At 26.7% G+C, this 13,523-nt stretch overlaps 1 long non-coding RNA gene across 2 annotated transcripts in view; it reads left to right on the top strand.

Annotated features, from left to right (window-relative positions):
• LOC124446512 overlaps nucleotides 1-11,449 on the top strand; it is a 20,611-nt gene extending 9,162 nt beyond the window's left edge. Inside the window, exons 2-3 of one of the 2 annotated variants that reach the window (XR_006948461.1) lie at nucleotides 4,684-4,688; nucleotides 11,383-11,449. This is a non-coding gene — a long non-coding RNA (uncharacterized LOC124446512). Of the gene's footprint in view, nucleotides 1-4,683; nucleotides 4,689-8,262; nucleotides 8,331-11,382 lie in introns of those variants that run through there. The other variant, XR_006948462.1, reaches the window with a different exon arrangement.
• Nucleotides 11,450-13,523: the final 2,074 nt, after the last annotated feature.

Raw genomic sequence — 13,523 nt, 5'->3', positions numbered from 1 at the left:
AAATGCTCTTTAAAACTATCTTTAGAAATCAAGTGTTAATAAAACATCTTTTCAAAATATGGAATCTATATGTTTTAAAAACGGTCTTTACAAACAAATGTTAAGAAAGCATCGGTTCGGAGGGGGCTCGGCAGCGCAGATTTTAGCGTAGCTAAAATTGAGCAGGGGATGGAGCCCCCGAGAATTCTAAGTGACGGCGGGGAAAATTTTCACGAAGTGAAAATTCGGAACGACCCCGTAGATTCGATGAATATTTGAAGAATATTCGAGAATAACAGAGGCTTAAAAAATGCTCTTCAAAACCGTCTTTATAATCAAATGTTAATAATCATAAGTTATTAAAATATCGTAGCAAATTCTGAACCCCAAGGCGCGCGTGTCTTTAGTGCATGTTCTTAACAATGGTTGTTTAATGTAGATAGCATTTCATCAGCGCATGTATAATAATCAAGTGTTAATAATCAAGTACATTAAAATATCAGTAGCAAATTCTTGAACCCTCAAGGCGCGCGTGTCTTAGTGCATGTTCTTAACAATGGTTGTTTAATGTAGATAGCACATTTCATCAGCGCATGTATAATAATCAAGTGTTAATAATCATGTTATTAAAATATCAGGTACAAATTTGAACCCCAAGGCGCGCGTGTCTTAGTGCATGTCTAACAATGGTTGTTTAATGTAGATAGCACATTTCATCAGCGCATGTATAATAATACAATGTTTTACAAAATATGGTTCTATATGTTTTTTAATTTGTCTGTCATGAGTGTCATATAATTTTGTTAAAATTGTTTTAATAATTGTTTCATGATTTTGAATCTTTTGTATTAATTATTTATTAATAAAACAGTTATGTGATATGTAATAAACATGAGGATTATTCTTCATCTTAAGTTTTAGCTTGATAGTTATTTTTAATAAATTTTTAATTTTTCGATTTCATCATTTACAAATTTTTAGTTGATAGAATATTATCTTTCTATAGTAGCCCTAAAATTTTGTGAAAAACCATTGATGACATATATAATGGATTGATGTTGTGAATAAACTTGAATTTTGTTAATCCATTAAATGCTGCCAGCCATTTTCTTTCCATTCGTCATAACCTAGTGAAACTGAAGATTTTGTTGGTTCAATAATTAATAAAATATTATTATCTATATCATCAACACAGTATACGTGATATAAATTTAGTAATGCATTAACTATCTTTTTTTCATTATCATTTGTTACTTTAATGATAAATTTTTTTTTAATCTTATCTGCCATCATATCTAATTTAATTGTTTTAGAGTTATCAGATAGATTTATTAATAAAAGTGTAAATTCAATAAATTTAACATTAGTAAAATAAATTCTGATAATATCTTGTTGGGTATTAAAAATTTTATAATTTAATTGATTGCTATGGTGTACTACTTTACCATTTACTCTGCTATCAATCTCATTCTTTGTGTAATATTTATTTAAATTAGAACTTAAAACATACTTACCATTTGTTTCATTTTTTGTATAATAGTTGGCTAATCTTGAAACAAAAACATATTTATTATCAGCTTGTGTTTTAGTATAATATTTATTTAAATTAGAAGTCAAGGTATATTTATTATCAGCTTGCGTTTTAGTATAGTAGTCATTAAATTTATTATTAACTTGAGTTTTAGTGTAGTGGTTATCTGATAGATGTGTTTTATCTACAGGTCCTTGTATATTTAAATTAATATCTGTTTTATCATGCCCATAAAATAAGCTCATTTATATTATTCCTCAGATTTTATATCAGGTTTATTATTTTTATGTTCGTAAACATGTTTACCTATTATTATACAACCAGAAACCTAAAAATGGTAATAGGTGATATTTTTCTACTAAACTATACATCTCTTTTAAAAGGTCGTCTGATTTAAGCTGTTTTGTTAATTCTTTGGAGTCTTCAATAGCATCAAACCCTTTTAATATATCTGAAAATTTTGATATAACTAAATCAGTTAAAAACTCATTGGTTTTTGTAATTTTTCTCGTATTCAATGTATAATTTATCAATAATTTTTGACTAGCTTTTTAATGTAAGCAACTGACTTGTCTAAATCACCATCTTCAGCTAGTTTAAGTAGTTGATCTTTTATTAAAACCCTCTTCGGTTTATCTTGTATTATCATCACATACAGCATCTTTGATAGTATCATTTATGAATCAATCTCATTAATTATATCATCAATTGTTTGGTTCTTTTACGCTTGGCATATATATATTAACACATATTTTATTATGGAATAACAATTTTCCATTGGTATGGATATATTAGTTGAATAAATAGATGAGCAAATTTATTCTTTTTCAATTTTTTTGTTATTTCTTCTATATCATCTTTATCAAAACCATAAAGATAATCATCAAATATTGTTTTCATATTATTGCGGTTTGTATTATAAAATGCAACTAAATAACTTATATTTTCACGATAAGGTTTAGAAATACTTGTCAATTGCTGTGTAACCACAATTGTAGAAAGCCCATAATGACGAGCACTGAATGCTAAACGAACTAATTCAGATGTCCTATTTTTAACATCTAAACAACTCGCACAGTCATCAAGTATAATAAGACTATTTGTACCTTTATATACATCACTAACATATTTTAAAACAATATCTACCTGATATTGGTCACATTCTACTTTAATTAAATCAGAATCATTTATATATTTCCATTCTTGATAGGTTTTATTATATGATAAATGGCATACTAAAATAATATAATCAAAATGTTATTAAAGTTTTTCTAACATTCTTAAAAGAATGAATGTTTTACCACAATTTGTCATACCTACAATAATCATATTAAAAGGTGTATTCATTTATATATTACTGTTATTTAGTATTGAATACTTTGTAAATCATTATTAACAAATTGAACAAGAGCATCACTAATAACATAGATGTAACAGTTTAAATCTTTTGTATATGCTCTTTTTAATTTCAAGCAAAACACCATTTTGAGTATTAATGATTTTTACCGTTACCAGCAATATTTTTCTTGAAAGGTGCGTAGATCGATAACTAATGCAAATTTATCCTTATAGAATTTTTTCAATTGTCATGAAGCAATCTATTGGGTTAGTTTTATCAAAACCGTCTTTGCTTCTTCATAAAATACTTTTTATCCATACCTTGAGCGAAAATACAATTTGGTAAACCTTCAATAGTGATTTTAACTGAATCGATATTGGGATATATAAAATTTTCACTATCACTAACTGAATTTTCTGTGAATAGTAGTACAATACCTTTCATATTTTTACGAGGCACATTGACATTAATATTCTGTAATGTACTTGATTTATCCCATTTTTCCTTTTTAAGAGGGTTATATGCTTGTAAAATAGGCTTCTACCTATAGAATATAGATTTGTTATTCATCTGCAATTTCTTGATTTTCAATAGTTTCATATTCCAGTTGAATATTTTCTAATTCATAATCACCGATACTTTGACCACTTTGAGGAATAAGTATTTGATCACTTGTGGTAATGTTATTATGTATTGAAAGTTATTATTCATATTGAAAGGCAATACAACCATGGTCTTTAAGAATATATCAATATTAATTTTTGCCTTGTACTATAAATATCATACATTAATTTATCTGATACTTTTTCTGAACTTCCACTTGTTGCAGCACTATCATCTTTAGAAATAAGTTTTCTAAATTTTCGTTAGCTATTCCATATTCAATAAGGCTTGTCGATCACTTTTAGGCAACCACAGGTCTTTGTATACACTTATAATATTATGTTCACAACAATCGTAAAGGGTTTCACCAGCCACTTTAATTTGTAGTCTATGCTGTAAAATCTTACTGAGATTATTTAGAAAGTGACTTTTTGTATTACTGATTTTAAGATCAAATGATAGATTAAGCGAACCAGGAACTAAACAACTATTTGATTTTAATTTAGGCACATTAACATATAGATTTGTTCATTAGGTTTAAGACTATTAGGATTAAAGGTTATACTATAAAAAGTACGGGTACCTTTAATTTTGTCATATTAACTTTTAAAATTAGGTAAAAGCTCTTCTTGTAATCTGTTCATATATATATTAAAACATATTTTATTTTCTTCTTTGTTTATACTGGTCATATATTAACAAAGCAGCAGCAATAGCTAAAATCCATAGATTAGAAGCTACCCATGCTAGACCTTTAGCTCCCCATGATATAGCCTGAGAGATAATATTCAATAATGGTCCTAACACTGGCCATAATTTTTTTACTATATTTGCTACAGCCTTAGAAAATTTACTAGTAGCTTGAGCACCTTGCAGGATTGCTTTTCTAGCTGCTATAACAATAGTTGTAATTATACTAGCCACAGATATAGCTAAAGCTGATAATTCAGGGATATTTTCTTTAACCCATTCTTTAAATCGTTGTAATCTAGTAATGTCTTCTTCCTGTTTATCTCGTACATCCTCTTTTTCTAATTGCTCTTCTTCTTTTAATTATAGTTTCTAATTCTTCGGCTCTTTTCAGTAAATTAGTTAATTCATCATTGTTGTCAATACCATTTTCATTTCATTTTCTATTTCATTTATTCTAAGCTGAGTTTTGTTTAGCTCTTCAGTAAAGTGATTTATTTGTGCTTCTAATGATTTGCTTGTTCTTTATCAATAGTTCCAGAGGGGGTCATTACCCCTATATGTTCTCTAAGTTCTTGATTAGTTATTTGATTGAAATTATCTGTATATTGATTATTTAAATCAACCATAGGCATACTCTCTTCAGTTTTTATAAATTCCTTTGTAAATTAATAATTTGTTAATTTCATCTTTAAATTTTTAACAGCTTCTTTAACACTTTCTGCTTTATTGTATTTTAATCTACCATTACTATTACGTGTTAAAATAATTTTTCAGCACCTCGCTCATTATTTTTATTTAATGGTAAGTAATATTATTTATATTAGTTTTACCTAAATTTAATCTAAGTTTCATACCTTCATCATATGCCATACCTTTTAATTGATTAAATTTAAACTCTTGTCTATAATTTTTTGTAATGAACTGTTCAACAGCAAAAGAAACTTCATTGTCAGGCCTAGTAATATTTGTATAAACAGGAGTGGAATTAATAGGAACATCAGGAAGAGTATCATTTTTATTTGTCTTTTTTCTTATTGTTACACCATCATTATCGTCGGTAAATGATGTTTTATCAATAAATTTAAAATCTTGCCAATCTTCATTATCATCGTTATTATCTTCATTATCATCGTTATTATCTTCTTGCTTCTTATCTTCTAATTTAATATAATCAAAACCTCCTTCTGCCATTATATAGATTACTCTATATTTTGTATTTCACTTTCAGGAATCCAACTGTTATGTTTATTATCATAACCTAACCATTTAACTAAAACCATCTTTTTACCTTTAACCTTCTTACGTTTTAATATCTTTTCAACTCTATAAACATCATCTTTCTTATTCACAACTGATAGTTCCTCTTCATAAAATTTACCAATTATAGGCTCTCCTTCTAAATCTTCTATCTCATATAAATTAGGATCTTGTCTAATAACTTTAATCACTTTAAATAATTCTTCTGTAAAATTTGCTTCATAGCCTTTCGTAAATATAGATTTATACTTTGATATTCTAACCATATCACCAATTTTAATCTTAGGTAATGGTAAATAAGCAACTTCATGACCGTATAATGTATTCCATACTTCATCTTCATTATTTTTATTAACATCTTTAGGTTTCATCAAGATTGTACTGTGTTTTGTATTGTTATAATTATATACTAAATCATCCAATATATCAATCCATTTATATGTTCCTTTACTGTAAAAATATTTCCACATTGATGTTTTAAGCGTTCTGTTGAATCTTTCGACAATCGCAGCTTTTTTATCATTTTTAGTAGAAAAGTACTTAATTTCATGTTTCTCTAATAATGATTTTACACCTACATTATAAAATTCTTTACCATCATCAAATTGAGCTAATTTCGGGTAATTATTAAATCTATCTTTAAATTGACTTAATAGTTTTGCAACAGCTTTTGTCATATTATTTGTGTCTTTCCTATAAACAGGGATAGCAAATGCATATCTACTTAATATTTCAATAGCTGTTAATATCCAATAATAACCATTGTTTTTATACTTATAAGAACCCATATCAACTAAATCCATTTGTATTTGTTCACCAAGATAGTTTACCTTTGTTTGTCTGAATTTATGTCTCCTAATAATAGGTTTATATCTAGTGTATGTATCTTGAGATATTAACCATTCTTTAACTTGTTTCTACTAACATCTATACCTTCTTCTAATGCTTGATACAAACCGTTCTGCTGATTGATATCCTGTTTGTGATTATAATAAATATCTCTTAAACTTTGCTCAATTTTAATGTCTTCATCCATTTAACTTACTCAAGATAACATTCAAGTAGAATACTACCTACATTAACAGGAGTACCATCTTGATCTAATATATTAAATAGTAGTCAAAAGCTCCTTTTATAATTGTAACTTTAGATTCAATATCATTGTATTCGTAAACAGTACCAAATAACGACTGAATTGTTATTACTGGTAAAGCAAGCTATATTACTTTTTTTCCTTCAGGGTTATAATTATAACTTGAATTTACAATATTAGAAGAAATTTGAATATAGTTTAATCCTCTGTTTATATCCACTTTAGAAACACCTTTTGTACGATACCTTTTTCATAGTTTTTATAGTATCATTAAAACCTAACATTTTAATAAGAGTATCAGACAATATTTCATCATTATTATTAGTTATTTTACAAGTTCCATTTTTTTCTACCATTTCAAGCTTTACGTTAACAGACTCAAGAAACGTTTTAAGCATTTTAAAAGTCCAGTAACCAGCATTTATATTATATTTTGTTACGCCTATTGTAACAGCTAAAGTATTATTTAATTTAACATTTTTATATTCCCAATACACATAAGCTTTCTTAATATATAAATATGAATAGTTAGTTGTTACTATACTTTCTTGTAAGTCAATTTTTCTACTATCTCCGTCTATAAAATAGTGAACTTCATATATAATATAGCTTATATGTCAGACAAGCAAATAGAAGAAAATGCTATAAAATTAGGGTGATGATTCAAAAAATGTACCAACATGGCCAAAAATATATTTAGAAACACCTAAAACACCTTTGTTTTCAAATCTAATAGCAGCTGTTAATGGAGACGAAGGTCATTCTGTGGATTATTTCGATCATATGTTACATCGATGGTCCTCAAAATTTATTGTAAAACCTACATTTCAAAGGCCGGTAAATGTTGATATCTGTAACTTTAGATTGTATGTCACAGAGAATGATTATTTTATGAGTAGTTTACCACCTATAACAGCCACATGGTCAAGTGAAATTAAAAGTAAAAAGAACACGACTGGTATAAGATACAATATTAAAAATCATTTAAATTATAAACAAGAAGCATACTACGCTATGATTTGTGGGGCTTATGTTTTCTTTTTCTATCTGGGGTAGGGCTTAATCATTTAAATTTTGATAAAAGTAGAATTATACAAAGCCTTGTTAAATACCATTTGTATTATCAAATAAAAAAATTTATGAAGCACCCATCGCTATTAGACAAATATGACTTTACGGAATTAAAAAAACATATACCTTATAAAGGTATTTTAAAATTTGATAAAAACAATGATGGGTATTATGTTAATTTCCAATATTCGACTACTGATTATAAGAGCTTCATTGCATATCATTCTGAAGGTATTACATTAATCGGAAAAATTCTTTTGCAAGAGAGCATTGAAAGCTTTGTTTATACAATTCTTGGATCTCAAGCAAATACAAGATGGTCAATAGTTAATCATGGAGCTAAGAGCCTGCAAACTCAAAACGTTTTTAGAAAATTATTAAAAGATACTATAGTACAGAATGATACGACTGTATTTATATCTAACATGAGGAAAGCTATAAAAGACACGAATGTTATTTTGAATATGGCAATAAGCCCTGGTATGATTTTAATACCCAGCCGTTTGATTATATTAGATAAAAAGATTGATGGGTATAATAATATTTTAACATTAGCGAATAAAAATATGCAATTCGGTATTAATTCTAAAATAAATTATTATGGAGCTAAAAAAAAAGAACCGGCAAAAGTACATCAAGATAATACACCCTCACAACACCTAGATACTTTAGATGAAGTTTATAAAAAACCATTAGTACATAAACATACAAAAATGATAGTAAATAATTCTCATCAAACAGATATGGTTACTTTACTCGGTATATCAACGCTATTATCATTCATATTAGTTAAATATGTTTTATAATATAATATGAAACAAGTTCTAGATTTTAATCATATTTCGAGTAAACTAAGTGAAAAAGAATTTGAAAAGCTGAAAAAGTTGTATTTGTACTATCACAAGATGTATACCTGTTATAAATGGAAGTATAATAAATTAAAGAAAATTAGACTATCATTAAACATGGGAAGTATTTTTCTAGTCTCGACTGCTGGTATTGCAGGTAGTATAACTGTAAACCCGATAGTTATAGCCACACTGAGTGGTTTAGGTGCTTTAGTTCAAGGTTATATGGTTAAGAGTAAGATTAATAATAACTTAGAAATGTGTAAATTTGCATATACATCATATGAAAAAATACTTATGGATATAAGATCATATTTAAGAGGATTACCTTATGATGAAGTGATATTTCTATCAGACATAAAAGTTATCGATGATATTATAATAGATAATTGCACTACTATAGATAGTATGGTAAGTAAATATAACAAAAAATATATAGATCTGTGAGTTATCTGTAAGTTATCTATAAGATTATCTGTGAGTTATCTGTGAATAAAATCTACAGTATTATATAACATGTCTGAAGAAAACCTAAAGATAACTACAGTTAAGAAAGAGAAAGACCCTGTTAGAGTCGAAGCTGGGAAACGTCTTGCTGCTATATCGAAAGCTGCTAAAGAAAAAAAAATGAGAGATAGGGTTGAGTTAGAACATAAAAAGAAAGTTGAAGATAATAGATGGAATATTAATTATGGATTTTTATTTGGAACTATTGGAGTATTAACTGCTATTGCTAGTCTCTATTATACAAGAAAAAATGATAAAAGGCAGGAAAAATTAACAAACGATAAAGCAAAAGAAGAAACAATTAGTGAAAAACATGTTTTGATACAAAAAAATAAACAATATAATTTAGACTCATTTGAATAAAATATTTCCTATTATATATGAGTAATACTATGAATAAAAAACAATTTATGAATGAAGCTTATGATGCAGTGCTTGTTACAACAACTGCTGTAGGTCTTTCTATGGCGTCTAGAAAACTATTTAGTCAAAAGTTAACAGACACAAACAGTATCAAAGATTTTGCTAAACTAGCTATTGCTGTTACAGCATCAACAATGCTAGTTAAATATGCTCAAGACAAAAAATGGGTCCCTGAAAATCCATTTAAATCTGTATAAATATATATGACAAGTGTTATTACTAGTGGAATTGGAACAGCTTTTGGTGCTGTTGTTAATGGATTAGGGTTTTCTCTAGCAGGCTGGTTATTTCATAAACTTGATAAAAACGGTTACGTTGAGGAAATGAAAAGATACCACGAGTCTTTAGTAAAACTACAAAAGGCTAAAGAAGCGTTCTATGAAAATGAAGTCAAGCAGCATGATAAAATACAACAGTTAAGACAAGAACTTCAATATGCTGATAATGATATAGAACTTACAAACAAAGCTTTAGATGCGCTTAGAAAAGTAAAAACGATACAATACAACGGTCTAACATTTCACAGAGAACCACAGTTAGATGATTTTTATAAAAGATCGAAGAATATGAAAAAATATGAATCTGGTACAATGGTTGTGATTGGTATTATATCTGGATATTTAATATATAAAATTACTTAAAGAAAATAAAATATATAGTATTAGTATATGTATTGTTATGAATTAATTTATAAAGAGTTAGAAGAGTTTTGTGATAAAAAGATATGTGATAATTATATTAATAGATCTGCTAAGGTATACTTATGTTGCGAAAATCAAGAAATTATTTCAGATGACAATAAAATGGTTTGCAAAAATTGCGGTTCTGTTCATTCATATAAGATTGTTAATGAATGGATACCAGATATTTGGAAATGTCAACGATCAGTTCATTCAAGGAAAAAATGGTTTTATAATAAAATTAGGTTGTGTGTAACTTTTGAATATGTTGAGACATTGACAAATGATTTTATAAAGGTTGTTAGTACTATGATTAAACATAAGTTGATTCAGAAAAAGAATATTAGTATGTATAACTATTATATAATACGCTTAGCCAGCCGTAGGGGTATACCATTAAAATACCCTGTTAGAGATATGAAAAATAGTAAGACAAAGAAGATTTTTGATGATAGATTATTCGGTGAAGTATATAAAATTCTTGAATGGGATAAAGACATCAACTGTACTTATTATAAAAATTGGATAGAGTCAAAGAAATAAAAAATTTACTATTATATATGAATCTTAAAAATCTATTAAAAAAGATTAGAAATTTTATTCTATGTTGTAAAAAAACTAGTTCTAATATAGAAGTTGTTTTGAAGGATTTTGAAAAAACATTGTATAAATCAAAAGATAATTTAAACGCACCTTAAAGAAAATAAAATATATAGTATTAGTATATATGTGTTCAGATAACCTAATAAGAGGAAGGCCACGAATTTATACTAAAGAACAAATCAAACAACATAGGACATCATATATGCTCTCAAAACCATGGCATTGTGATTTATGTAATAAAACATATAGTTTAGCATATAAAACTTTACATCTTAGAACTAGAAAACATATAATAAATTCAAAAAATTAAAAATAATATAGTTTTTATAAAATTTTATGGTGTGTTTAAATATATATACATAATATATATGATAGAAAATATAAAAATAATAATGAAATTTTTAGTCTAGTGTATTTCGGCTGGCTGGGATTTTAGAATGGTTGATAAAGATTTATATTCTAAATTTAGTTTTTTTATATACATAGATTCTTTACCAACAAAATTATTACATTATCCACCTGATTCTACAGGATATAAAAAATGTAAAGATCTCCCAACATTTATACATACACTAATTACAAAAGCAAATAAACGTCAATTAAAATTAGTTGAACATCATAAACATTTAAGGTTATTAATATTTAAAACTAATGATCATAAACAAGAACTTCACTATTATTATAATACAAAAGAAGCTCTCGATGACCCAATTATTAGAGAAAAATTAAACAGAGTGATCTGGGTACACGAGAAGGGTTTCAATCCATGGGAGGTCGGTCTAAAACCCGGTATGTTACCTAATACAATAAAAACTGAAGCTAAGTTAAGAGAATATTTACAAAATATTTAAAAAGCACTCAAAAGTTAAATAGATTAATTTAATTATTTTTATAAAAAGTTTTAACTATAGATTTATTTCTATAATTAAAATTAGTGCGTTTAAAAAAAATAAAATAAAATATATAGTAATTATATATATGAATAGAAATTATTTAAATCGAAAGGTACTTAAAGACAAACCTATATTATATAATATGCATAAGATGAATAAAGATAAAACAAAACATAAAGTACTTAAAGACATGAGTATTTTATATAGTATGCCTAATATGAATAGAGATGAACTTCAAAAGTTGACTAAAGACGATTTAATTAAGTTAGTATTAAATCAAAAGCCGTGGGTTGAAGTTAATAATACTTCAATTTCCAAACCAGTACAAAAGTACTATCACAATCCATATTAAACAAATGACTGTAAACAGTTAAAAGTTATTGCTAAAGAAAAAAGGTTAAAGGTTATTATAAACTTAGAAAAACGAATTAATCAAAGTATTAACACCAGTCCCAAAACCAAGAAAGAGTGTAAAAGATATGGTTAAAGAGTATGAGAATAATACACAGATGTTAGCAGATAAAAATAAAAAACCAATACCAACACAAAGAGTTAAAATAAGAGAAACAAACAATGCTATCAAAGGATACACTAAATCATATGAAATAAGCATTATTAACAAAAAAGCACCATTAATACAAATGCAGAGCACAAGAAAGTATCTTACATATTATATTAAAGAAATATTAACAACAATGAAAGGTTTAAAATTTGTTGAAACGCTTAAGGTAACATTTGAAAAATTTGAAATAAAAGATGGTGGTACAGCTGGTTTTTTAACAAAAGTTGCTTATTTTAACAGTCAAGCTTTAACAATTACAAATAATGAAAATATTACTGAATCACTACAAATTTCAAAACAAAATATATTAAACAAGATTGATAAATTTACACAAGAAGGTTCTGGATGGGTTATTCGCTCTATAGATAATCATTATCTTAATGTTGTTAAATACAAGCCATTACAAGGGTCTTCATACATTAATTTACCTCAAGAACTTAAAAACCTAATAAAGGTTTGATAAATATCAAAACCATGATAATGAATGTTTTAGGTGGTGCATATTAGGCATATTAACCCACAAAATAAAGACCACAAAGAATAAAAAATCTGATAAGCAATATATTGAAAAGCTTAATTATGAAGGAGTTGATTTTCCAGTGACTGTTAAACATTATAATAAAATCGAAAAGCAAAACAAAATTAACATTAATGTCTTCGGTTATGAAGATAAACAACCATATCCATTATTCATATCAAAAGAACAATTTGAAGACCATATGGAACTACTATTGATAACTGATAATGAAAACAAACATTATGTATTAATAAAAGATTTTAATAAATTTATGTACAATCAAACAAAGCATAAAGAAAGAAAACACTTTGTATGCTGTCTTCAATGTTTTAGTTCTGAAAAATATTAAATGACCATATAGAAAACTGTATACTAATAAATGGTATACAATCAGTAAGAATGCCTGATAAAAATAATAACATACTTAAATTCAACAACTATCATAAGCAACAACCAGTACCATTTGTCATATATGCAGACTTTGAGGCTATTACAGAAAAGATATCTGGTTGTAATCAGAATAATAAAAAATCATTCACTGAAGCCTATCAGAAGCACACTGACTGTGGTTATGGGTATAAAGTTGTTTGTTGTTATGATGATCAATTTACTAAACAAATTCAACTATATAGAGGTGAAAAGGCTGTTTACAAATTTATGGAAGCTATGTTAAAAGAAGTTAAATATTGTAAAAATATTATGAAAAACCACTTTAATAAACCATTAAAATGACCTCTGATGATGAAGAAGAATTTAAAAAGCTGATGAATGTCATATCTGTAACAAAAATATACTAACAAAGATATTCGAGTTCGAGACCATTGTCATAAGATACAGAGGGTCGGCTCATCAAGATTGTAATTTAAAACTTAGAATAGACCCTGATAAATTAAAGATCCCAGTAATATTTCACAATCTGCGTGG

This window comes from Xenia sp. Carnegie-2017, unplaced genomic scaffold (genome assembly GCF_021976095.1).
Source record: "Xenia sp. Carnegie-2017 unplaced genomic scaffold, XeniaSp_v1 HiC_scaffold_22, whole genome shotgun sequence".
NCBI classification, from domain to species: Eukaryota; Metazoa; Cnidaria; class Anthozoa; order Malacalcyonacea; family Xeniidae; genus Xenia; species Xenia sp. Carnegie-2017.
Note: the sequence above shows the minus strand (reverse complement) of the source record. Positions and strands in the feature narration are given on the sequence as shown.